General features: G+C 56.2%; 1 protein-coding gene across 15 annotated transcripts in view; it reads right to left on the minus strand.

Annotated features, from left to right (window-relative positions):
- Positions 1-27301, minus strand: part of NCOR2 (nuclear receptor corepressor 2) — a 250101-nt gene that overhangs the window by 210445 nt on the left and 12355 nt on the right. For 14 of the 15 annotated variants that reach the window (XM_073021213.1, XM_073021215.1, XM_037995295.2 and 11 more), the window contains exon 2: positions 7879-7925. The exons of the other annotated variant lie outside the window; for it this stretch is intronic. The gene's annotated coding sequence lies outside the window, so the exon portion shown is untranslated. The remainder of the gene's footprint in view (positions 1-7878; positions 7926-27301) is intronic. 15 annotated transcript variants of the gene reach the window in all.

Here is a 27301-nt window from a genome sequence, read left to right on the forward strand (position 1 = left end):
GCCCCAACCAGCCACCAGTTCTTGGCATGACCCTCTGGACTGGCAAACACATCACTGCAACAAACGGAGCTGGCGACTCCCAGCCTGAAGCAGGGGAAGGGCACACGACTCGGAGTCATGAGTTTCATTTCTTGTCGGAATGGAAGTCACCTGACCTGTCAGAGCCTCAGTTTCCTCATCTGTAAGATGAGTGTTAAGAACAACACCGCCAGGCATGGTGGCTCATGCCTGTAATCCCAGCACTTTGGGAGGCCGATTACCTGAGGTCAGGAGTTTGAGACCAGCCTGGCCAACATAGAGAAACCCCGTCTCTACTAAAAATACAAAATTAGCTGGGCGTGATGGCACATGCCTATAATTCCAGCTACTCAGGAGGCTGAAGCAGAAGAATCGCTTGAACCTGGGAGGCGGAGGTTGCGCTAAGCCAGGATCGCGCCATTGCACTCCAGCCTGGGCAACAAGAGCGAAACTCCGACTCAAAAAAAAGAGAACAACACTCACTAATCTTAGCACTTCAGGAGGCCAAGGCAAGCGGATGACCTGAGGTCAGGAGTTCAAGAACAGCCTGGCCAACATGGCAAAACCCGATCTCTACTAAAAAAAAAAATACAAAAAGTAGCCAGACATGGTGGTGCGTGCCTGTAATCCCAGCTACTTGGGAGGCTGAAGCAGGAGAATCGCTTGAACCCAGGAGACAGAGGTTGCAGTGAGTTGAGATGGCACCACCACACTCCAGCCTGGGCGACACAGCAAGACTCTGCCTCAAAAAAAAAAAAAGACAAAAAAACAAAACAAAACAAAAAAAGAACACTCACAGCTAACTAACCCCAAAAACCCCAACTGGTGCTATCCAGTGCTGCACTGTGGTCTCAACCACTGCAATTGGAAGAGAAGCAGTCAGTCAGCAGCATAAAGACTAGAAAGGAAAAGACAAAGCTAGCATGTGATTATCTCCCACCATCCGGGAGATCCCACCAGCTGGCCGAACACATAAAATCAAAACACAGAACCACAGCTTTGCCCAAAAGGCAGCAAAAGCTGAAAAACGTCATCGAAAGTGCATTAGGGTCTCCTGGAACGGCTAACATTAAAAGATTGACAGTAGCAAGTGCTGACAAGGATGTGGAGCAACTGGAACTCTCATCCACTGCAGGTGGGCATGCAAAATGGGACAGCCACTTTAGAAAACAGCTGGTGGTTTCTTGTAAACTAAAATAACACATTTACCACGTGACCTAGCAACCCAACACTTAGATATTCGCACAAGAGAAAAGAAAACATGTTCACACAAAGACTTACACAAGAGTGTTCAGAGCAGCTTTATTCCCAATAGCCAAAAACTGGAAACTTCGATGTCCATCAACTGATTAATGGATAAACTGTAATATATCCACACAATGGAATATTACTTAGCCATGAGAGAGAATGAATTGATACATGAGCAACATGGGTTATGCAGAGTGAAGGAAGCGAGACACAAAGAAGTACATACCTGGTGATAATTTTATTAAAAAATTCTAGAAGAGTTAAAAGTTTCTATAACAGCAGATCGGTGGGTACCTCTAGTCAGGGGCAGGAAGGGGGCGCTCGAGATTTATTGTCAAGGGACTGGCGGGGATTTAGTGGGGACAGAAACACTTTATTTTGATTGTGGAGGTGATACAAATGTTTACATTTGCCAAAACTCATGCACTGAACCCTTCAAATGGGTGCATCATTATAGGTTAATTACATCTCAATGAAGATGATCCTAAGTGTAACAGGGAAAGAGATGCACATATTAACACTACTCACTCCATTCCCAGTGCTCAGGGACTATTTCCTCACTTCTAAATCAGTCTGCTGGTTCCTAAACTGGCCCTCAAGTTTCCCAAAGGCCCCCGATGTATGAGCATTGGACAGTTTGGGTCCGGGTTGAACTCCAGCTTTGTCCTATGCTAGCTAGGTCATTTAGGGCACTGCGGCCCTTAGGGCAAATCACTTTGCCTCTCTGCCCCTCAGTTTCCCCCTCTACAAAAGCAAGGTGAGAATACCACACTCCTCAGAAAACTGCAAGTAAAATGAACCAAAGTGAACGTACCAAGTGCAGGCCCCAGCATACACCAGGGGCTTCATTATTGCTGCTGCCAAGTGACAAATTGTCAAGCACCAGGCCCAGTGTGGACAGAGCTGGCCAGGATTCTTGTTACTCTGACAAACACAACACACTTCCTCACCCCACCAGACAAGGCTCAGGCCGAGGCATTTAACTGATGCCTGCTGTCCACCCAGGACACGGTTCCTGGGCTCCACCCAACCCGCCCCTCCCAGGGAAGCAGGGACAAAAGGATGGGGCCTTGTGGGGACGGCTGGCCCTGAGGACAACATGGGCACATGCGAGGTCATTTCAGGAGAAGGACGTCTGGGAGGCATCCACCAACTCATGCTGAACAAGAGACCAGCCAGAGCCCACCCATTTATAAAAGAAAATGATAATAATAATAGGAGGACAGGGAGGGGGCTGCAGGGATGGGGGCTCTGCACCAGCTCCCGCGAGCCTGTCCAGGACTCCTGATCCCCTCTGAGTGATGGCGGGGCAGGCGCCAGGAGCCAACAGCAGGAGGGGCATCCCCCGGGTCCGATTAGCGGGCGGCCGCAGGCACACACGCTCAACTGTCAGCCTCCTCCTCTCAGCCCGCCATCACAGGCACCATTAATTGCTGTCATTTGAGGGTGGCCTGTGGGGAGAAGGAGGGAGGAGGAGAAGGAGGGGTAGGGAGCAGGAAGGAAGGGGGAGGGGAGGAAGGGATTGCAGGGAGCCCCTGCCCAGGGCTGAGCATCCAGGCTGGGAAGGAGAGGGAGGAGGATGGCAGACAGGGAAGGGCGGGGGGACCTCCACTGCTCTCCTCCCCACCCAAGAAGGACCCAGGGCCCCGTCCAACTGGGGATAAGGCCGGTCCTCTCAGAGCCCCCAAGAGGCAAGATCTCACTGGGCCGGGGCCCTAGAACCTCCCCACACACACCTTTGGTGTCCCTGATCACCCGCCCAGGGTACCCTGAGACCCTAGCCCCCCCCACACCTGACCCCTCACCCCAATGTATAGACGATCCCAGACGCCCACCTCCCCACCCCACTCCCAGCTGAAGAATCACTCATAGAGCTTTGAGTCATGGGGAACCCACTTTCGGGGCCAGGGGCTCCCGCAGCCCCCTTCTAAGGTCCTAGGTCCACAGGGAAGAGTGCCACTGGGAGCCTGGGGCCAAGCCCTCCCTCTGCTACTGCACCCTAGGGACACCACATTGCCTCCCTGTGCCTCAGTTTCCTCATCTGGAGAATGGGGATAAGGAGGCTGCCCACCTCCAGGGTCGCTCTGAGATTTAAGGAGATAATTCCACAAAGTTTGTTTGTTTTTTTTGTTTTTTTTTTTTTTGAGGCGGAGTCTCGCTCTGTCGCCCAGGCTGGAGTGCAGTGGCGCGATCTCAGCTCACGGCAAGCTCCACCTCCCGGGTTCACGCCATTCTCCTGCCTCAGCCTCCCGAGTAGCTGGGACTACAGGCACCCGCCACCTCGCCCGGCTAGTTTTTTGTATTTTTTTCAGTAGAGACGGGGTTTCACCGTGTTAGCCAAGATGGTCTTGATCTCCTGACCTCGTGATCCACCTGTCTTGGCCTCCCAAAGTGCTGAGATTACAGGCTTGAGCCACCGCGCCCGGCCTCCAAAAAGTTCTTAACCGGGGGCTGACATACGTGCATGCATAGCCAGTGTTGGCCCCGACGTCTGTCCCCCCTTATCTCCCCCATCCCCCCTTCTACATCAGGGTTCTTCGGCAGAAAAGGCTGCACCCACCCCCCACCCCCAGCGTGGAGGGTCCCAGAGGCACCCCACAGAGCTGCCAAGTGGGTGTGGCGGCGCAGGGCATCCGGGCAGCGTCTGTCCTCTGCGAGGGGAGCACAGAGCATCTGCCTGCCTCAATGTGCCCCCATGGCCCCGCTCCCACTCACCCCTGCTGGCCCCCAGACAGGCCTTGCCTTCAGGCTGAGGAGCCACTTGGGTCCTGCAAGGGGGCTCCTGGGAGCATCAGGTTCCCTCAGCAGGGCAGAAGGAGGCCCCACTCCACCGTCTGTCTGCCTTCCCGGCCTCCCTCAGATGTGATGGATCGCCCCGGCGGAGGAAGCTAAGTGCTTGCAGACAAAAAGCCCTTTTATCGTCCTCGGGTGGGCCACTGGCATGACAAGCAGATAACTCAGCCACAGGAGGAAGGCTCCCCATTAGGCCGGAGACGGAGACGCCGATGGATGGGGGACAGAGAGGCAGAGGAGGAGGAGGCCAGGAAAAACAGCCCAGGCCAGACCACTTTCCTTCCAACTTCAAAGCCCCCTGAGCCTAGGCAGAAAGCCCTGCTGAGCTCATCACCTTGTGGGGGACGGCCACCATCCCACTCCTCCTTCCCCCTTCCCTCCAAATCCCACTCCTCCTTCCCCCTTCCCTCCAAATCCCACTACTCCTTCCCCCACCTCCAAACTCCACTCCTCCTTCCCCCTTCCCTCCAAATCCCACCACTCCTTCCCCTACCTCCAAATCCCACTCCTCCTTTCCACCTTCCCTCCAAATCCCACTACTCCTTCCCCCTTCCCTGCAAATCCCACCACTCCTTCCCCTACCTCCAAATCCCACTCCTCCTTCCCCCACCTCCAAATCCCACTACTCCTTCTCCCCCTCCAAATCCCACTCCTCCTTCCCCCACCTCCAAATCCCACTACTCCTTCTCCCCCTCCAAATCCCACTCCTCCTTCCCCCTTCCCTCCAAATCCCACTCCTCCTTCCCCTACCTCCAAACTCCACTCCTCTTTCCCCCACCTCCAAATCCACTCCTCCTTCCCCTACCTCCAAACTCCACTACTCCTTCCCCCTTCCCTCCAAATCCACTCCTCCTTCCCCCCACCTCCAAACTCCACTACTCCTTCCCCCTTCCCTCCAAATCCCACCACTCCTTCTCCCCACCTCCAAATCCCACTCCTCCTTCCCCCCACCTCCAAATCCCACTCCTCCTTCCCCCCACCTCTAAACTCCACTCCTCCTTCCCCTACCTCCAAACTCCACTTCTCCTTCCCCCACCTCCAACCACTCCTCCTTCCCCCACCTCCAAATCCCACTCCTCCTTCCCCCACCTCCAAATTCCACTCCTCCTTCCCCCACCTCCAAATCCCACTCCTCCTTCCCCCACTTCCAAATCCCACTCCTCCTTCCCCCCACCTCCAAACTCCACTCCTCCTTCCCCCACCTCCAACCACTCCTCCTTCCCCCCACCTCCAAATCCCACTCCTCCTTCCCCCACCTCCAAATCCCACTCCTCCTTCCCCCACCTCCAAATCCCACTCCTCCTTCCCCCCCCTCCAAACCCCACTCCTCCTTCCCCCCTCCCTCCAAATCCCACTCCTCCTTCCCCCCTCCCTCCAAACCCCACTCCTCCTTCCCCCCCCTCCAAATCCCACTCCTCCTTCCCCCTTCCCTCCAAATCCCACTCCTCCTTCCCCCACCTCCAAATCCCACTCCTCCTTCCCCCCTCCCTCCAAACCCCACTCCTCCTTCCCCCCTCCCTCCAAATCCCACTCCTCCTTCCCCCTTCCCTCCAAACCCTACTCCTCTTTCCCCCCTCCCTCCAAAATGAACCTGATTGTGAGGCCCAGGGCTTAGGGCCCAAGGCCCAGCCTCAGGAAGCAGATGACCTGCAGGGCTGATCTTCCCTCCTGCCCAGTGGGAGGTGCCCAAAGGCTCAGGACAAAGGAAAGAGGCCTCCCCCAGGAAAACTCCCCCCAAGTAACTCAGAATCCCACAACCCGAGAGGCCCATTCCAAGCCGCTTCGGTGCCCTGGCAGGGCTGTTCCCTCGGCCTGAGACACCCTTCCCCCAGATACCTACGTGCTCCCTTCCTCCCCTCCTAGAGGTGTTTGCTCAAGGGCCAGCTTCTCAGGGAGGACCACCCTGACCCCCACTTTGAAACTGCAACACCCAGCCCACCCACACACTCCCCAGACCCCTTCACGGCTTGTTCCTCAGCCCGGTGCTAGACCCGCTAAGCGTCGGACTTACTGACTTTCGGTCATGGTCTGTCTCCGGGCTGCACACCCAGGCTGTATGGTGTCATCCAAGCTCATCCAACCCCAGCCCAGGACGCCTTTGAATGTGGCCTGACATACACTTGTAAACTTTCTGAAAACATTATGAGACCTTTCTGTGATTTATTTATTTTTTTTTTTAGCTCATCAGCTATCACTAGTGCTAGTGTATTTTCTGGGTGGCCCAAGACAATTGTTCTTCCAATGTGGCTCAGGGAAGCCAAAAGATTGGACAACGCTGGTATAGCCTGTGGTTCCCAGGCTACCTGTACAGCGTGTGGCTGGACTGACTCCCACAGGCAGCTGGAACCCAGTGGTACACTGTGTATCCAAAGGAACAGTAATAGAAAGGAATAATTCAAAGGAATAGAAAAGGAACAGTAAAAATGTGGTATTGTCCAGGCATGGTGGCTTACACCTGTTATCCCAGCACTTTGGGAGGCCAAGGCAGGAGGATCACTTGAGGTCAGGAATTTGAGACCAGCCTGGCCAACATGGCGAAACCTCATCTCTACTAAAAATACAAAAATTAGCCAGGTATGGTGGCACACACCTGTAATCCCAGCTATTAAGGAGGCTGAGGCAGGAGAATAGCTTGAACCTGGGAGGCAGAGGTTGCAGTGAGCCAAGATCACGCCATTGCACTCCAGCCTGGGCAACAGAGCAAGACTCTGTCTCAAAAAAAAAAAAAAAAAGTGGCATTATAATCTTATGGGACCACTGTCATATATGTGGTCCACCGTTGACCAAAACATCGTTATGCAGCACATGACTGTATTTGGAACAAGAATGAAATCTCCCGACAGCAGCCTGTGATGAGCCAGAACACGCTGTGTGCCCGCCGTGTGCCCGAGCCTCCATGTGCATGAGCCCGGCAATGCCCTCGGCGACCGTCTGCCTGGCTGGGAAATGAGCACTCCAAGAAAAACTTGCTGGATTCCCTGGGAAGGGTGAGAAGGGGTTCTTTGCTTCTGGCTCTTTGCTTCCAGCTGAAAGATCTGGGACAGGTGACCAAGCTGTGCCTCAGTTTCTTCACTTGTAAAATGAGGCTAAGCACCCATTCTGGAGTGTTGCTGGGAGGGTCACGAAATGGTGTGACATGTGAAAAGCACGACCTGTGATTATGACTCGTGAGGCACCTTCTCAGGCCAGGCACTGCTCTCTATGAGCGTTAATCATCACAGCAACCCTGCAATGGGAAACTGTTATTGCTCCCCAGTCTACAGATGGAGAGACAGAGATACAGAGAGATGACGCAACCTGGCCCAGGTGCCCAGCACAGAAGTAGCAGTGACAAGACTGGGACCCAGGCCACCTCTTTGCCTGCTGGGCGCAGGGACCACAGTGGTGGTTCAGCCTGAGGGCTTCCTCCGGCACCCAACACCCAAACACCTGGGCCCATCCACAGGCCCCACCCTAGCCAAACCTGCAGGTCCACTACCAAAGCACAAAAGCAATATGACCGAGAACCCTGGAGCCCAGGGAAACCCACCTTCCTGACACTGACACTGTCAAAGACCCTCCCATCTCTCAGGCGCCATCAAAAAATCACTGCACCAACTCAGCCAGGAAACAGCCTGCCCCCGGGGACCCCGCAAACTGCCCTAGTTGCTCGCTGCACTGGACAGCTCTGATATGCCAGATCCCACACGCCCCCCGAGGCCCCCACCACACACTCCAGGCTGAACCTGGCTCCGAGTAAATCCAGACCCCCTTCCCGCGAGAAGGTCCAGGCAGGATAAACCTCCTGGGGACACCAAGTGGAGACAGACATGAACCTACCAGAAACTGCCTCCAGCAAGGCTGTGTCCTCAAAGACTCAGGGAGACCTGTGGAGAAAACATGGGTTTCGTTACTTGACATCGCATGTACGGAGTTTGGCATGACGACATCAATGTGCAGGGAAAAAAGACCATGTCTGCCATCGGGGCCCATGCGTCGTAAGCACTGGGCCAAGTATTTCTCCATGACAACCCTGTGAGGCAGGTACTGCTATCTATTTGACAGAGAGGGAGACCGAGGCTCAGATAATCAAATCTCATGCCCAAGTTCTCAGAGCTGGGAAGAGACGGAGCTGCGATTTGATCCCAGATTGTGGATTTAAAAGCAGTCCACACCCTGGCAAGACCACCAAGGGGTCCAGGGCCACATGGCTAGGCTACTGGGAAACTGCCCCATTACCTACCCAGAGGACCCCACAAACAGGCAGATGGGTCGACCGACACCGGAAGGATAGTGTCGGGGGAGGGCTGTCTACTATTCTCATACAAGAATTTATTTTTGTTTGGTTGGTATTTTGGAGTGTTTTTGTTTTTGTTTTGGATACAGTCTTGCTCTGTCACTCAGGCTGGGGTGCAGTGGTGCAATCATGGCTCCCTGCAGCCTCAACCTAAGGCGATCCTCCCACCTACGGCTCCTAAGTAGCTGGGACTACAGGTGCTTGCCACCATGCCTGGCTAATTTTTGTATTTTTTTGTAGAGACAGGGTCTCACCATGTTGCCCAGGCTGGTTTCAAAATGCTGGGATTACAGGTGTGAGCCACTGTGCCCAGCCTCATTTAAGAATTTCTGAGTTACCATACAAAGTCAAAATAGTGAAATGACAGCTAGTATCCAGAATACAGAGGGGACACCCACAAATCAATATGAGCCAGTCAACCCAGCAGCAGACAGGCAAAAGACAACACAGACACTTTCACCAAAGAGTATATACACATGGCCAATGAGACACGAAAAGATGCCCAATGTCATCAGTCCTTAAGAGAGGGCAGTTAACACCACGAAAGACCACTGCTCACCCATGCGGATGGCAAACATGAAACAGACAACATCAAGTGCTGGTGAGAAGAAGGAGCGCCTGGAACCCTCACCCGTTGCCGACGGGATGCAAAATGGAGCAACTACTTTGCAAAAACAGTTTGGCCGTTTCTTATAGTTAAACACATGCTTGCCGTATGACCCAGTAATTCAACTCCTAGGTCTTTATCAGACAGACATGAAAACAGCCACATAGACTCACGCACGAATGTTCACTGAAGCTTTATGCACAACCGCAGAACAACTGAAAACAACCCAACGGTCCATCGACAGGTGAATGGATAAACAGACAGTGGTGCATCCACGCCACATGACTCTGCAATCAAGAAGAACAAGGTGCAGATACACAGAACCACGGGGAGGAATCTGAGACTCAGGCTGTGTCCAAGAAGCCAGGTTTAAGGCTGCAGACTCTGTGGTTCCATGATAGGATTCTGGGGAAGACAAAACAACTTTCACATTTGTACAGAGGCCTGCAGAGGTTGTCCAATACAACAAAAAGAATGTCATTCCCACAAAAGTTAGGACGCCAATCACCTCTGGGGAGAAGGCAGCCCGTGGCTACAAGGTGATCCCTTTATAATTGTTCGCTAATTTGCACCGAGGGGTTTATGCATTCTTTATCGTGTTAACTTCTGCATGAAAAGAACAAGTAAAAAATAGTACAGCGGGCAGAGTACTGGACAGGGTCAGTCTCAAGTGGGCCTCTGGGAAACCCGTTCTCCACCCCGTGCCGAAGCTGAGGGATGGGGACTGGCGGGGCCAGGGCTGCCCACTCCCACAAGGCTGGGGGCAGTTGTGTGTAGTGCTCAAGCTCTGAAGCCAGGCTCCCCAGGTGCCAATCTGGCCTCTACCCCCTCCTAGCTCCTAGCTGTGCAACTTGGAATGAGCAACTTCACCCCTCTGAGCCTCAGACTGCCCATCTCTAAAATGGAAATGATGATTTAAACAACGCTGACCCCACGGGAATGCTGTGAGCGTGAAGTGCCCTCAGCGCCAGTGTGTGCCACTTCGAGTGCTCAGCTCTTGCTGGACATGGCTCCTACCCCCACCCAGGGGCTGGCAGCCAAGCTCCTAGAGGCCAGCCCTCTCCAGCGCCTGGCAGGCCCTCAGGCCCCAAGGAGGGAGCCTTTGAAAGGGCAGCTGCGGGCAGCTCACAGGGGGACAAGCCAGCGGCTTCTTTCCTGCCCTTTTTTCTTTTTTAAGCGCTTTTTTCACTACGATGCCCCCAGGCTTGGCACTCGGTCCTGCCATCTGCGTCAGCTCCAGAGACAGGCCCTGCGGGAAGGCTGGAAACAGGGAGCGCCCGGGCACATCTTCACAGCCGCCCTCCCCAGCTCCCGGAAGCCTCGGTGGCCAGACACCTGCAGCACGTCCCGTCATGGGCTAGGGCAGAGCCAGGCCTGGCAGGCGCTCTCCCCGGGCACCAAGAAGCTCTCAACCTCCACCTGGGAGGGACAGCTGGGAGATCAGACCCCAGCTTCTCCTAACCTGCTCCCAACCCCAGCCAGCTCAGCCTGCAATCCCCAAGAGACCGAGTCCCAGGGTGTCCCGGTGGCATGGAGTCAAGGCCAGTGGCGGCTGGCCCCAGGGTCACATTGTCGAGGGGAAACAGGGAATTTCCCAGCAGTGATGGAGTGACACATAGGTCCAAAGAGGGGTTCCCAATTTAGAAAACTCAGCAGGGACTTCCCAGGAGAGGCAACCTGTCACACTGGCCAGAATCCAGGGAGATGACTGAGGGGCCAAGGGGCAGCGAGCGCTGGGCTGAGGTGGGAAGGAACCCAGGGCCCAGGCTGGAGCAGAGCCAGCAGGAGAGGAAGAGAGGGGAGGGCTGGAGGCAGCAGGGGCGGGTCACGCAGAGTTCCGCAGATGGGTTTTCTCTCCAAAGCAGAGCACCTTAGGAGAGTTATGAAGGCTGCAGAGGGGCAAGGTCCCACTCCAAAGTGGAGATGCATCCGGCCATGGAGCGCGGGTGAGGGCGGAAGCCACAGCCAAGGGAGAGGTCCCTGTGCCAGTCCGGGCGAGCGATGTGGTGGGCAGCCCAGGCTGGGCACAGCGAGGTGGGAGAGGGGCCGGCAGGGAGAGCATTCCACATTAGAGTCCGAAAGGCAGGCAAGGGATGGTGAGAATCGGAGGCCCGCTCCTCCCCTCCGACCCTGGGCAGAGCTGGTGGGGGAGGGAAGGAGAGGGTGACAACATCCACCTCCTGCACAGGACCCTTTCAGGGACGCGGTCATCCCGTGCTCCCGGCCAGGAAACTGCTGCTCTGAGGGAGGACTCACCCAAGGCTACACGGCAAGGAAGGGAGTGAGCGGGGATCCAAACCCACAGCCAAATGCTTGAGCCATGGGGAGCCAGGGCACCAGGGCACCAGGGCACAGGGCTGGCAGCGTGGGGCGGAGGCTGCTCTAGCCCAGGCTGCCCACGAGCGGCCAGGGCGTGCGCAGTGTGGACCGGGCCCCATGCCTCCCTGGCTGCCGCACCTGTCAGGGCTTCCCAGGCCAGGTGTCTCCCAGCTCAGCCCCGCAGTGGTGGGTCTCACTCACTGTCTCACGCTTCCCTGTGCTCACACCCGCCACTCACTTGCTCAAGGCCAGAGTAGAACTTGCTCACTCTGCTGCACTCACATTCACACGTTCACACCTGGTTCACGCTCACCGGCTCGGGGCCACCCACACACATTCCAGCTCAGGCCCAGGTCCACTGGCCAGCTCTGCGGGCCCTCCCCGAGTGGCGTCCCCCCCACCTCCTATACGCTCACTGGCCCCCAGCAAGCTCCCATGCTCCCCCTCACTCACCCTCACCTTCCCAGGCTGGGGGAACCTGGGCACCCACCTTCCTCTGAAGCAGAAGGCTCAGTCCACTCACAGCTGTAGGAAGGGCCAGGCCTCCATCCTCGCACCCCTGGGGCTGGCCAGGCTCGTCTCCCAGCAAAGCAGATGCATGGGGAGGAGCAAGGACCAGTTCCAAGGCTCTCCTCTGCCAAGCCCACTGTGACCACTCATGGCCCACAGGCTGAGACTTGCCCCCACTTGCCACTGCCCCCCTTGTCAGCTCCCAAACAAGCCCTATAAGGCCCACCTCCTGGCATTGGCTTTTGCCCTCAACTCCACCAAACACACCCTCACCTGGCTCTCTACCCTGCTGGAATCAGCGCAAGCACCATCTTTTCCTCCTCCAGGAAGCCTGGCTCACCCCAGCCACAGAGGCCAACCTGACTCATCCATTCACCACACTCAGAGATGGGAAGCCACCACCGAAGGCCACACAGCTGCAAGAGACGGAGCCAGCCGACATGCAAACCCAGAGGCAGTTTCAACCTGCCTCGACCAGGACACCATCAACCTTCAGTCGCTCAACAAACAGAAGGGACAGACCCCCTGTTACCTGCCAGGTACAGAGGCGTGACTGTAAACACAAAAGATGAGGGCCTTAGGGCCCGAGGTCACACATACCCACACCCATAAATGAGCAAGATGATTGTAAAGAGTGGCCCCTGGAGTGACGGACATAAACCATGGCAACCCTGCAGTGGTGGGAGGGAGGGTGGGGGGGCAGGGAGGGCCTCCTGCAGGAGGAGACACTGGAGCCAAGCACAGAACAGCTTGGCTGTCCATAAGAAAGGAAAAAAGAGCACTCCAGGCAGAAGGCACAGCTTGTGCAAAGGCCCAGGGGCAGGAACCAGCTCAGAGGATTAGAGAAGCTGGGGCAGCCAGAGGGCTGGGGAGTGGAGAGCTGGAGAGGGCTGGGAAGTAGAGCTGGAGGGGGATGGGGAGTAGAGCTGGAGGGGGATGGAGGTAGAGAGCTGGAGAGGGATGGGGAGTAGAGCTGGAGGGGGATGGAGGTGGAGGGCTGGAGAGGGCTGGGGAGTAGAGCTGGAGGGGGATGGAGGTGGAGAACTGGAGAGGGATGGGGAGTAGAGCTGGAGGGGGATGGGGAGTGGAGATGGAGGGGATGGGGGTGGAGATGGGAAGCGAAGAGCTGGAGGGGGATGGGGAGTGGAGCTGGAGGGGGTGGGGAGTGGAGAGCTGGAGGGGGATGGGGAGTAGAGATGGAAGGGGATGGGGAGTGGAGATGGAGAGGGTAGGGAGTGGAGATGGAGGGGGATGGGGAATGGAGATGGATGGGGATGGGGAGTGGAGATGGAGGGGGATGGGGGAGGAGACGTAGGGGGACAGGGAGTGAAGAGATGGAGGGGGATGGGGAGTAGAGAGCTGGAGGGGGATCTGGGGTGAAGAGCTAGAGGAAGATGGGGAGTGGAGATGGAGGGGGATGGGGTGGAGATGAAAGGGGATGGGGAGTGGAGATGGAGAGGGATGGGGTGGAGAGCTGGAGGGGGATGGGGAGTGGAGCTGGAGGGGAATGCGGAGTGGAGCTGGAGGGGGATGGAGGTGGAGATGGAGGGAGATGGGGAGGGGAGATGGGGAGAGATGGAAGGGGCTGGGGATGGAGAGCTGGAGGGGGACGGGGAGTAGAGCTGGAGGGGGATGGGGAGTGGCGATGGAGGGGGATGGAGAGTGGAGCTGGAGGGGGATGGGGAGTGGAGAGCTGAAGGGGGAGGGGGTGGAGAGCTAGAGGGGGATGGGGACTGGAGATGGAAGGGGATGGGGAGTGGAGATGGAGGGGGATGGGAGAGGAGATGGAGTGGGGTGGGGAGCAGAGAGCTGGAGAGGGATGGAGAGTGAAGATGGAGAGGGATGGGGAGTGGTGATGGGGGGTATGGGGAGTGGAGACTGAAGGGGATGGGGAGTGGAGATGGAGCGGAGTGGGGATGGAGCTGGAGGAGGAAGGAGAGTGGAGCTGGAGGGGGATGGGGAGTGGGGAGCTGGAGGGGGAGGCGGTGGAGAGCTGAAGGGGGATGGGGAGTGGAGAGTTAGAGGGGGATGGGGAGTAGAGAGCTAGAGGGGGAGGGGGCGGAGAGCTGGAGGGGGATGGGTGCTGTATTCCTGGCCACAGGAGGGGAGCCACGTGCTCCAATGGAACACATAACTGAGTACGAATAGTGTGGGGCAGGGTCAGCGAGGACGCCTTTGGGTCAATCCCTGAGGGCTCCGTGGAGGCATCAACCTCTTGCCCTCTCCAGACCCAGCCTCAACCTCTTCCTGCATGGAGGATCAGAACTGTGGGGCTCCAGCTTGGTGTCTGGACTCCGGCACCTTTCCCACCAGACCTGCGGCAGCCACAGGAACAGGGTGGGCCATTGCCTCGGGGCTCCTGTGTCTCCAGGACCCATGATTACTCAAGCCCAGGGCTCAGTACAAATCCTCCCTTTCAGCCCAGCCTCCCCTGAGCAGTGGCTACACCGGCCACAACAGCCACACCAGGGGCCACACAACAACACACAACAGCAGGGCCACAGGAGGCGCATCTTCCAGAAGGGAGAAGAACGGGTGTTGACCGAACACCCACAGTGCCCACAGAGATGGGCGAGGTGGGTGACAGCAGCCAGGCTCGACTCCATGCCACCTCTGTACTGGGCACCGAGGCCAAGATGCTCAGTGCCCGCCCCAGGCCCTAGGAACCTGCCAGGCCAGCATGAGCCAGCCTCAGGGCATGCTCTGCAGAAGCTCTAAACTGGACCCTGCAGACCGCAGATCAGACCCTGGCCCCCAAGGGGCAGGCATGACCCCCAGAAGCCTTCCCTGCAGGGTGGAGTTTGGGAACTTCCGGCACAGCACAACCCAGGTGCCCTGAGACGTGGAGGCAGCTCACCGCCCTCCCAGGGCTGGCCAGGGTCCACCAGGTATATCTTCCCACACGGGGTGAACAAGGAGCCTCCCCTGTCCCCTGCAGTGGTGTCACCTGGTCTCCGTTCCTGTGGTAGCCAGCAGCCCAGACAGCCAGAGCGGGAGGGAGGCAGGCTCTGCAGTCCTTCCATTGAGAACCCGAGGGGATATTTTGTTTTCCTTCTCCAGTGACAGCCGAGGCAGCCTGCCCCGAGCCAGTTCTCCTGGAAGCTGCGGAGGCAGCCACCCAGAGTTCACCAAGGTCTCAGTCCCCGCTGGACTGCAACAGCCAAGGGCGGGGGAGTGGGCGAAGATGGGGGTCACAGCCTCTCTCCCTCCCATCCCTCCTCCACCAGCCAGGGCAAGGGCCGCCAGACCAAGGCCAAGGGGGCCGGCAGCATGGATGTGAGTGATCAGGGCCTGCAGTGGGACCAGCAGGGGGGTGGGGATGGGCCGAAGCCCCGTCCAGAGGGGGACTGAGGAGAAATCCTGTGCCCTGCCCGGGAACACATCCCAGTCCCAGGGCCACCTGTCTGCTCCCAACAGGGGAGGCTGCAGTGACACCAAGCACAGCGACTGGGGAGGAGCCACTGCAAAAACCATGACAGCGATCATCACAATAATAAGAACAGCCCTCACTTCCTGCCAGGCCACGTGCATCTCCACTGCCCGGACCCCATTTCAGGGGTGGGGAGACAGACACACACGGGGTCACCTGCTCCAGCTCACACAGCCAGCGAGGGGCCGGATGGTAGGACCCCGAGCGTCTGACCCTCTGCCCTGGGCCGCTCCATTCTCCACCCCGACAGCGCCCTGGATTTAGCAGGGACTAGGCTTCCCAGAAACCTCGCCGCCCATCTCCTCGCTGCGGGGTGTGGGGCCACCATCAGAGACAGCAGCCAGCAGGAGCAATTAGAGGCCAGGAAGGAGCCGGGGTATCGACTGCTTTCGGGAGGGAAGGGGGACGCGGGCTCTGTCGGGGTGGCAGCAGCCTGGCTCACGGCCAAGCACGGGCCACGACATGGCAGGGAGCGCAGCCCAGGCCCGGAGGCCACGGAGGCCCCACGCGGCAGCACAGGGAGGCCATCTGTCCATCCACCTGTCTGTCCAGTCCCATCACCCTCATGGGCACCGACAGCCCCGAGGGGCCTGAAGCGCAGGGTTTCACTGCCTCCTCACAATGCTCACCCCCTTACGATGTTTAGCTCGTTTAATTCTTACAACCGCCCCACATCCTGCCCCTGTGCAGATGGAGGCAGTGAGGCAAGAAGCCCTCCCAGAGAGTTCCCAGGACCGGGGTCCACACTCAGCGTCAGCCAGCACCAACGCCGCCGCCTCTGCCCGGCACCCCCCGCCTGGGGAGCCCCAGCGGGGCGGGAGATGAGAAGGGCCTCTATGGCAAGGGTGCACCGGGGACTGCTGGATGAGACGGAAGCTCCGGCCCCACAGTGACCCTGTCTGTAAAAGAGGAACATCACAACACCTGCCTCACAGCAGGTTGTAAATTAACTCAGGTTTAGCCCCACAGACAGGCAGAGCAAGTGCCCCAGAATGTCGGTTGCTGGCTTCTCCCAGAGAGGCTGCCCAACCTGGGGGCCCCCGAATCTGCAGAAAAACCACTGTGGACCCTCCCCAGCCTCTGCCCCAGGCTCCCCACCCAGGAGCAAGGTCTGGCCGTTAGAGGCTCCCTGGAGGGCGGGGGCACCATCCGCCAGGAGCAATTAATTGCTGGGTCAAGAGATGGTGAAAGAGATTTGTTACGAGGGCCTGGGGACATTCAGGTGGGAGGGTGGCCCACACTGATTCAGTCGCCCCACCTTCCACCTCACAAGCAGGCTCTGCCCCCACCCCCAGGGACATCCTCCTCTGCCTCCACACCAGCCCCAACCCAGGGTAGGTCAAGGACGCAGCCCCAGCACCTGTGACCCGCTCCCAAGAGGGACCTGCTTCCATCATTCAGCCGGTGCCCACACACAGGAGGGGACAGCCAGGCACGAGTGGGGCTGACATACAGTCCCCGGGGGGCCTCAAATGGGCCTGAGACCCAGATCAAATCCCTGAGCCATCGCATCCTGGCAGGAGACCGCGACCCCTGTGTGTGCTGCTTTACTTCTCAGAGGCAGTTTCCTTGGTGGTGAAAGGAGGCGATTACATTAGGCTAAAATCAGGCTGGCTCCCGCTCCAGCCCTAGTGCTGTCATTTTTTAAAGCCTGAGGAAGGTGCCTTGCTTCTCGAAACCTCAGTGTGCCCATCTGTAAAACGGGGATGATGCCAGGGACTACTCTGAAGAGAAACTTACAGCCTGGCACCCAGCAGTGCTCAGTTGAAGCTCACCATCGGGATTCACCAGGCCACCTCCCCAGGGCCCTTTGCCAGCCTGCGACCCTACTGAGACACCAACCAATGCCCCCGGTACCTCGAACACCCAAAACCAGGGCCCCCTGGGGGCCATGATGAGAGGGCTGGATCAATGAGCCCACCTTCCCTGCCTCCCACCTCCGCAGCAGGCCCAGGGAAAACATAGGCTTTGGTGACTACCAGGCGGGGGCCAGAGGTCAGTGACAACAGAAGCCCCCAGAGACAAGGCAGCCCCCCACCCAGATCCTCCATGGGCAGGGCTCTGCAGGAGCCTCTGGTCTGGAGGGGTCCGAGGCAGAGGTTTCCCCATGAGTCCCCACCAGCTTTCGGCCCCTGGTGTCCACACCCAATCCCTCCACACCAACCCACCGACACACGGGGCCCCTTGAAGCCCCCACCACACAGATGGGAAACCAAGGTCCAAGGACGCCAGGCAAGAGCAGCTCAGTCCAGGATCTTTCTCACGTCCCAGTGAGCTCAGCTCAGCTCAGCAGGCGCTCAGAAGCCCAAGTGGCCCAGCTGGGGTCGGGGCCCTGAGTCAGAGCAAGAAACGCAGCAGAAACTGAAACCGCCCAGTGGCCCCACACGCGCCACAGAGTGAGCCACGCTCATTCCCTGCGCTGCCCCGTGCTGGGAAGTTCCTGCTTCTGTGGCCAGGGTGGGGGTGGGGGATGAGTGGCGTGGAACAGCCTTTCAGCCTGGGGACCCTCTCTGGACCTGGCAGATGAGCCAAGTTCCATGCACATAGGCAGAGCTGTGAACTGGCCCCACCCCAGAGTCTCCATGTCACCCGGGACACATGCAAAGCCACACACTACCAAGGGCAGTAGTTTAGGGGTATGCGTAGGGACAACACAGAGAGGCAGGAGAGACCCATCCCAGGCATAAGCTGTTTCTGCTCCCTGGCAGGGCTCAGCCTGCAGCAAGGCCACAGAGCGCAGGTCTTGTGATCTCAGGGTAGGGTCTGAGACCCGGGTTCAAACCCCAGCTGTGCTGCTTTCTAGCTCTGTGACCCTGAGCATGTGACTTAACCCTTCTGAGCCTGTTTCCTTGCCTGTAAAATAGAAACTCAGCTCACAGGGATGACTCAGAGGCTCAGTGAGCAAATGCCTGCCTACAGTAACAGTGAATGCCCAGCATACAGTAAGGGCTTAATAAATATGTACAGCAGTCCCTGCTTAGCCGCGGGAGCTTTCTGAAGTTTCAGTATGGTGGTCTGAAAACATTAAATGGAAAATTCCACAAGTAAACAACTCATACGTTTTTGGATTTTGATTGTTTGGTTTTTTTTTTCTTGCTCTGTTGTATAGGCTGGAATGCAGTGGTGCAATCTTGGCTCACTGCAGCCTCCGCCTCCACCTCCTGGGTTCAAGTGATTCTCCTGCCTCAGCCTCCTGAGTATCTGGGATTACAGGCATCTGCCACCATGCCCAGCTAATTTTTTTATTTTTGGTATAGTCAGGGTTTCACTATGTTGGCCAGGCTGGTCTCAAACTCCTGGCCTCAAGCGATCCACCCACCTTGGCCTCCCAAAGTGCTGGGGTTACAGGCATGAGCCACCCCACCCAGCCTATTCCTAAGTTGTAAATCGCATGCTGTTCTAAGTAGCATGATGAGATCTTGCACCGGCACATCTTGTCCGGCCCAGGATGTGACCCCTCCCTCTGCCCAGGAGGATCCACTCTGCAGACGGTCCTGCCAGTGAGTGTCCGTCCCAGGAATCAGATCAACTGTAATGCTACAGCAGTGCTTGTATTTACGTAGCCCTTATCTGACCGAACAATGGCCCCAAAGCACAAGAGTAGTGATGCTAGCATACTGTTAACATTGTCTTTGTATTTTATTTTATTTATTCTTATTTTATTTTTATTTATTTTTTTTTTTTGAGACAGAGTCTCGCTCTGTTGCCCAGACTGGAGTGCAATGGCACGATCTCGGCTCACTGCAACCTCCCTCTCCCAGGTTCAAGTGATTCTCCTGCCTCAGCCTCCTGAGTAGCTGGGATTACAGGCAACCGCCACCATACCAAAAAAATACAATTTTGTTGTATTTTTAGTAGAGATGGGGTTTCACCCTGTTGGCCAGGCTGGTCTCAAACTCCTGGCCTCAAGCGATCCACCCACCTTGGCCTCCCAAAGTGCTGGGGTTACAGGCATGAGCCACCACACCTGGCCTTCCCTATTTTATTATTAGTTATGGTTGTTAATCTCTCACTGTGCCTAATTTGTAAAGAAAACCTTGCCACAGGTCTATACATGTAGGAAAAGATGGAGTGTATATAGGGTTCCATACTGTCTGGAGCTTCAGGCATCCACTGGGGGTCTTAGAATATATCCCCCAAGATTAAGGGGAGACTAGTCCATCTTTTTCAGTTCCCACATTTTTCAAATGGAGATGAAATTCACGTAACATAAAATTAACCACTATAAAGTAGGCAGCTCTGACATTTAGGACATTCCCAGTGCTGTGCAACCATCACCTCTATCTAATTCCAAAACATTTTTATCACCCTAAAAGGAGACCCCATCAACATGGAGTAGGTTCTCCCCAGGTCCCCTCCTTCCAGCCTCTGGCAACCACCAATCTGCTTTCCGTCTCTGTGGGTTTGCCTGTTCTGGGCATTTCATGAAGGTGGAATCGTACACTATGTGGCCTTGTGTGTCTGGCTTCTTTCACTCAGCATCACGGTTTCAAGGTTCACCCACAGTGTAGCATGCATCCGTACTTCATTCCTTTTCATGGCTGAATAATATTCCATTGTGTGGAGAGACCAATCATATATTTTTATATGAGAAAAGTGTGTTATAAAGAATACATATTCGGCCGGGCGCGGTGGCTCACACCTGTAATCCCAGCACTTTGGGAGGCCGAGACGGGCGGATCACGAGGTCAGGAGATCGAGACCATCCTGGCTAACACGGTGAAACCCCGTCTCTACTAAAAAATACAAAAAACTAGCCGGGCGAGGTGGTGGGCGCCTGTAGTCCCAGCTACTCCGGAGGCTGAGGCAGGAGAATGGCGAAAACCCGGGAGGCAGAGCTTGCAGTGAGCTGAGATCTGGCCACTGCACTCCAGCCTGGGCGACAGCGAGAGACTCCGTCTCAAAAAAAAAAAAAAATACATATTCCTATATAACAACATATATACAAATACATATACAGAATGAGATTTAATTCTAAAATTTGTAAGGTTATAAAATAACCATAAGAACTATGATGATGTGGAATCTGGTGAAGGAGCCAGCTGGTGGGAGAGAGGGGCCTGGGGTGGCCAGGCAGGTCCCCTCCTGTGGGACCTCTCCTCCACTCTAACTCCCCTCCACATCACATCAGGCCTCCTAAACGTGCACTGAGCTGAGACCTGAATGGCAGCAAGGAGCCAGCTGTATCGATATGCGGGGACAGCATTCCAGGTGGGCAGAACAGCAAACACGAAGGCCCAGAGGCAGATGCAGTCGGTGAGGGCTGAGGAGCTCCCAGGCGGCCTCTGAATTTATTCTCAGAGCAGTGGGAAGAGAATGGAGAGCGTGGGGCCAGAGGCTTAAGAGTCTCATGGTCCTTCTGATGGGATCCCTCTGGCTGCAACTCAGAGACCAGACAAGTGGGACGAAAGTGGACTGGGGACCTGGAAGAGGCTACTGTAGTCATCCAAGTCAGATGGTGACAGGGTGGGGGGTCCATCATGGTGCCTGGTCTGCCATTCTTTTCTTTTTGTCATTACTATTGATATGAAAACAGAGGGTCTTGATGGCAATGCTGTTACGCCCCCAAACATAGTTACTGTTTATTATTATTATTCCACCTCACAATAGCAACATATTATCTTTACTGTTCCTGTTATTTTTTTCTGCGCTGTTAGGGCAGGCGGGGGGCGGGGGGGTCTCCATGGCAGGGTCCCTACCCCAGGGATGTTTCTGGCTGCCCCATGACTGGCTCATGGCCTTTGGGACAGTCCCACTCCGTAAAAGTCACCCTCCCTACACAATTTTCAAAGACCTGGCCATTCACAAAAACCTGCCAGAACTAGTCCAAATACTAGCTGTTTCTCAAATGTCACTCTCCTCTCCCTCCAGCACCGCAGGGCTCTGATCTGCTTTCTCACGAATCCACGCTTACTCATTCTGAGTGGGAGCCAGCCACTCCTCCCTCTCGTTTCCCCTTACCCGACGGCTGGGGCACCGCACAGATTTTTGCTGTTGTTAATTCTGAGCCGAGTCTGTATTAAGGAGGAATTTCAGTGCCCAGGAGTAGAGGGGATTTTCCAAGTCTATGGGGTAAATATTGTCGGGGTGGTTGGGATGCGGTGTGGCGCTGAGCCAGGGAGCTAACCTCTCTGAGCCTTCGTGCTTGCCTGGCAATGGCGACGGCTGCTGGATCACGAGATCACTGAGAGGATCAGATGAATTCACGCGGCATGTGCAGGCACTGAGACGGGCAGCATGCAGCTGAGGGGCTGGCGGTGGGAGGGGCAGGGCCGTGGCTGGAGGAGAAAATCCCACACTCCCCGCTTGGCTGGGTGACCCACTGCCCGCCTGGCTTTTGAGGAGATAAGCCGCCTGCTCAGGTTCATGTTCGGGATCAAATGAACCCACTTAATCCCCTTAGTGATCTCTGCTGCGCTGGCTCCTTGGGGGCCTGGGGAGGAAGGCAACTGAGCCCCCTGGAGCAGAGACCCCACCCGCGAGGCCAGGCACAGAGAAGGCGCCAAGGGCTTCTGCCCCAGCGCCGGGGCACAGCAGGCTGAGGGAGCCCCAGGACAGAAGTGGGCACACATCATGGGCTCACCATCACAGTTGCAGTGACTCCTGACTCCCCACTGCAACCCAGAAGGTAAATGCCATTATGAACGCCCTTCTCCAGCTGGGGAAACCGAGGCGCAGAAAGAAAACAGCCCACCCGAAGGTGACAGAGCTCCTCGCCGGATCACCAGCAACCCCTCAAGATAACCTTATCCCATTTCACAGAGGGAGAGAGGGCGGCAGGAACGGGGCCTTAAGTCACCACCCCATCCCACTGGGAAGGCAGGGGTGGACGGGCAGAGTCACGCCTGCCTAGGGGAAGTACACACTAGGTACTTACGGGAAGTATGTGAGTGAACAAAATCTACACGCTGGGCGCAGGCTCTGAGGAAAACACCTTCACGGGACCTTTCTCCCCTCCCAAGGTCCCTCTCTAAGATCCTGTATCGCAGGGGTCTGGCGGGAGTGACTGTGACCCCCAAAGGGACAGTAGGCAAAGTCTGGAGGCATTTCTGGCTGTAGCAAAGGGGGCTAAGGTGCCACTGGGGTCTGATGGGTGGAGGCAGGGGTGTTGCTAAGCATTCTGCAGCACCCACAGCAGCCCCTGCAACAGAGAATGACCCAGCCCCCCAAAACTCGAACAGTGCCCAGGCTGAGAACCCTGCCGTCCTTACCAAATGCATGAGAGGGTCAGTTGGGCACCTACTGTGTGCAGGGCCCCCATGCAGGACACATTCAAGAAGACGAAGTCACAGGGCTCAGAGAGGTAAGGCTTCCTGCCCCACCTAATGGAAGGAAGGCAGAGGCGGGACCTGAACCCAGGTCCCACTGACTCACAGCCCCACTCCAGCTGCCAAATACCTGCCCCATCCTTCAGGAGTCTAACCTACTGGGTCTAGAGTGGGGGCTCCGGAATCTGTATATTTCATAGCCCCTTCCCCCTACAGCCACTGGCAGGGGGAGGACGATGAACGGGGGAGGACGCTCGACAGGGGGAGGACAGTGAACAGGGCGAGGACAGCTCTGTTCCTTTTCATCAGGATCTACACTGGCCAGGAGGCTGGCAGTCTGTCTCTGGGGGGTAGGAATGTGGTTGTATTTTTTTATGTGCAAGCTTTTCGTTCCTTAATTTTCCAGCTTATAGAGAACATATTTGTTCTGCTTCTAAAAACCAAAAACAGTCTTTTATGTAAAGCAGCTGCCAAACCACATGCCCAGCCTGGCCCTGGGTGGCTCTACTAGGACCTGGCGGGGGGGGACCCACACCTCAACGGAGAGAGGGCGGACCCAGCAAAGCCGCCATGAAGCACCCCTGGCATCACCAGGAGAAGCCCGGAGCTGGCAAATCCACTCACCACAGCGCCCGGGCACCCAGAGGTGCTCGCCAGAAAGTCCCCGGCAGCCCCTTCCCACAGCAAGCACCTGATCAACCCAAGTAGCTTTCCCCAGGAAACACACCAAGCACATGTCACATCCCCATGACAAAATACTCCAAGAAGTTAAAATTAGCCAACTGGATCCAACTGCACCAGCACATGGTGAAAACCTGTAATCATACAGATAAAAATAATGATAGCTAATGCCACAGTTCTGAGTGCTGTGTCTATTACCCTTCTAATTCTCAAAACAACCCTAGAAGGTGAGGACTACTTAGGTCCTCATTTCACATATTGGGAAACTGAGGCAGAGTCATGTGATAAGCTGCGTAAGAACACAGTGTCTGGAACCACACAGGTCTGCCACTCGTCTAGCCGAGAAAACTACTGCGCCAAATTATACACAAAGCTGTCAATACTCGACTACTTTTGACCTACAAAACTAGCAGTCATACAGCTCCCCCAGTAGCAAACAGGAGAGCAGCACACACAGATCCACGTGTCCACAGACAAGGCAGGTTCCCAGGCCATGCAGCGATACACAGAGGCTCCTGGAAAAGCCCAGGCCCCCGTGAGAGGCGGTGGCCTCCAGGAAGGTGACTCCCGTGATTTGAAAGTCACCTGTCATTTTTTTCTCTTTTAACAAAAAGCCACCTTAGCTTACAGCCCCGAGTCTGGCGTCCTGGGCTAAGGCTCAACTGGCCTGGTCTCCCTCTCTCCTCTCTTCCCTGGCCGCCTCTTTGCCCCCAAGACCCCACACAGTCCGTGACAAGCTGGCAGTCCTCCTCAGGGCCTGGAACCTGGAGACTCTTCCAGCAGCCCAGGAGAACCTCTCCCCACTAAGGATCCAGTTTCACTTAATTGCAGGCTTCAGGTTTCTGCATGCAGGCCCAGAGGCTTGGGGGCAGGAGGCGCAGGCCGTTGTCTTCCTCTTTTTAATAAGCTGGAAGGCAGCAGCATGTGCCCTGCTGTTCTGAGAATCCGGAACACCTGCCCCTTGGGAAAGGCCGGGCTCCAAGAGCCCACGTGGGAGACCCAGCCAGGAGAAATCAACTGTGGTTTGTCATGGGACATGCTGGGGACACATTTTTTTTTCTGGCCAACCATTGGGACCAGGTACCCCAACTGGATTTAAGGGATTAAAAAAAAAGAAAAAAGGGGCTGGGTGCAGTGGCTCACACCTGTAACCACAGCACTCTGGGAGGCCAAGGCAGGAGGATCTCCTGAGTTCAGGAGTTCAAGACCAGCCCGGGAAACATAACGACACCTCATCTTTACTAAAAATCAAAACAATTAGCCTAGCGAGCGTGGTGACATATGCCTGTAGTCCCGGCTACCCAGGAGGCTGAGATGGGAGGACTGCTTGAGCCTGGCAGGTCAAGACTGCAGTGAGCTGCGAATGCACCACTGGACTCCAACTTGGGCAACAGATTGCAAGACCCTGTCTAAAAAAAAAAAAAAAAAAAACCATGAAAGAGAGAAGAAAAAAGAAAGCACAAATGCCTCTCTGCCTCTCTGTGTGTTTCTTTTGCATTTTGGTTTTTCCCCAGCACAGCCCTTTACAGTTTGCAGGTTTCTCTCCTCATTCTATGCTCTTCAGCCACAGTCCCCAGGTCAAGGTCAAGAAACTGAGGGTCACTTAATTCCAAGGTCACCAACAGTAGGAAAGCAGCCATTGTCTCCATGGCCACATCACCCACGGCCCTGTTCCCGGTTGCTGGTTCACAGGGAAATCACAGGCTCTGTGGGGACAGCAAGCGTCCTCTGCCCCTGTGACAATGACCACAAACTCAGTGACTTAAAACAGCACAAGTTTTTGGGGGGTTTGGGGTTTGTTTGTTTTTTTTTTTTTGGTTTCTTGAGACAGGGTCTCACTTGGTCACCTGGGCTGGAGTGCAGTGGCACGATCACAGTTCACTGCAGCCTCCAACTCCAGAACTCAAGTGATCCTCCCATCTCAGTCCCCTGATTAGCTGGAACCACAAGTACTAGCTGGGACCCAGCTAGTTTTCTGTATTTTTTGTAGAGATGGGGGGTCCCACTGTGTTGCCCAGGCTGGTCTTGAACTCCTGGCCTCAAGCGATCCTCCCACTTCGGCCTCCCAAAGTGCTGGGATTACAGGCGTGAGCCACCGTCTCCGGCCAGCATGAGTTTATTACCTTACAGTTTTGGAGGTCTGAGGTCTGAAATGGATCTAACAGAGCTAACACCAAGGTATCGGCAGGGCTGCGTCCAGTCTGAAGACTCTAGGGGAGAACCTGTCCATCACCCTTTACGGCTTCTAGCGGCTGCCTGCACTCCTTGGCTCATGGCCCCTTCCCCATCCTCAAAGCCAGCAGTGCAGCATCTTCAAATCTCTCTGACTCTGACCTCCTGCCTCCTTCTTATAAAGACCGTTGTGATTACATCCAGCCCGGGCAGATAATCTAGGATAATCTCCCATCTCAAGGTCAGCTGGTTAGCAGCCTTAATTCCATCTGCCACCTTAAATCCCCTTTGTGGCATAAAATAATATATTCACAGCTTCTGGGAATTAGGACATTGTGCTGGGGACCATTACTCCGCTTAACACAGGCTTCAAAAACAAAAATCTTTAGGCCTCTAGGGAACTCCCAAGGCCCCACCCCACAGATCCTGAACTCCCACTAGGGTCCACGTGCCTCAGTCTCTCCACTGCTACACAGCATGGGTGAGTATGCCCAGTGCCAGCACCTGTATGTGAATACACGTCCCCAGCAGTGCAGAGTCCAGCGTCTGATGAAAACGTGATCAGACAGAGCCCTGTGGCCTATCACTGGAGACTTCCCTCTCCAGATTAACAACAAAGAATTTATCAATACTTTTGAGCAACGTTTTTTTCCTGACCAGTCACAAATGGCCCGATTGTACAGTCCATGCTCTGTACAATTTCCATAAGAAATCCCCCCACTGCTGAAACCTACGCTTCCTCACACCCCTGCATGCCAGGTTGCAGAAGGCTTTGCAGGGTACAGCTGAGCTGCTGCGGGGCACCCACGGGAGGAGACGTCCAAGAGCCCGAGCAGCATGTGCCCCCACTGTGCAGGTGGTGTCCCTCAAAATGGGGAGTGGGGGAGCTGGGGAACCAGAGGCCACCCAAAGCTGCTCAGGATGTCCTTGGCATGGTCAGCACCCTCCCCTGCAGCTCCCGGTGACTATGCTCTCACAAACCCCCACTCAGGAGCCAGCGCCCTGGGGCAGGCCAAAAAGGAACAGGGCAAGCCCTGCCCCACAAGCACATAATGGCATGAGCGACATGAACCCTCGAGATGCTTAAAGACGACCGAGGGCACGACAAAACACCTTCCTTGATTCAAGGCCCTTTTGCGTCTCTTTCCTGCCAGAGGTGCCGCGAGGTGGCATCACTTCCATTTCACAGGTCCCAGAGACGCTGTGCAAAAAGTCACACAGCAACCCGGCATGGCCCACCTCCCAGTCTGGGGCCCTCCAGGCAGTTCCACATCGTTATGGCCCTCCAGTCTCCCACCGCCCAGCTGGGCATCCAGACAGGAACATCTCCTATGGGAAGCTCCCCTCCCCAGGTTCCCTCGGTGCCCCCTCCCACTTAGCTCCCCTCTCTCCAAGGCAAAAGTCAGGTGCCCCCTTCTCAATGTCAAACCTCATGCTGCGCCCTCCGCACCTCCAAGCACCCAAAGGCACTCCTTACGGCACCGCAAGCACAGAGGCAGCCTGGACTCATGGACAGGGGCTGTGACACAGAGAGGGCAGCGAGAGCCTGAAGGTCACACAGCAAACCAGAAAGCACGCTTCCACTTCCACGTTCCCACTGAGGGCCGCACAGTTCCAGGAGGCGCTGCGGCAAGGGGGCAGCGCCCAGAGCCCAGGTGCCGGGAGATGCAGCTTCCTGCCGGCCGCTGCAGCTGCTATTTATAGCCGAGCAGGGAGAAGCCAAGACAGCCAGGGTCAGCTTCCTGCACGGCAGAGCCGGCCGCAGCCTGGGAGCCTTCGAGGGTGACCCAGAGGGGAATGGGCTGGGTCAGGGCAGACGTGGGCTTTGATGTCCAGGATTGGGCACATGATGGACCCAGGACTGTCCCCGGTCACTCCCGAGGGCCACAGTCCAGGGGAAAGGGATGAAAGCACAGAACGGACCCTGCCCATGACAGTTGCCCACCAAGCAAGGAGCTTAGGAGCTGTGTGTCCTAAGC

Source organism: Chlorocebus sabaeus, chromosome 11, assembly GCF_047675955.1.
Source record: "Chlorocebus sabaeus isolate Y175 chromosome 11, mChlSab1.0.hap1, whole genome shotgun sequence".
In the NCBI taxonomy this organism is placed as follows: Eukaryota; Metazoa; Chordata; class Mammalia; order Primates; family Cercopithecidae; genus Chlorocebus; species Chlorocebus sabaeus.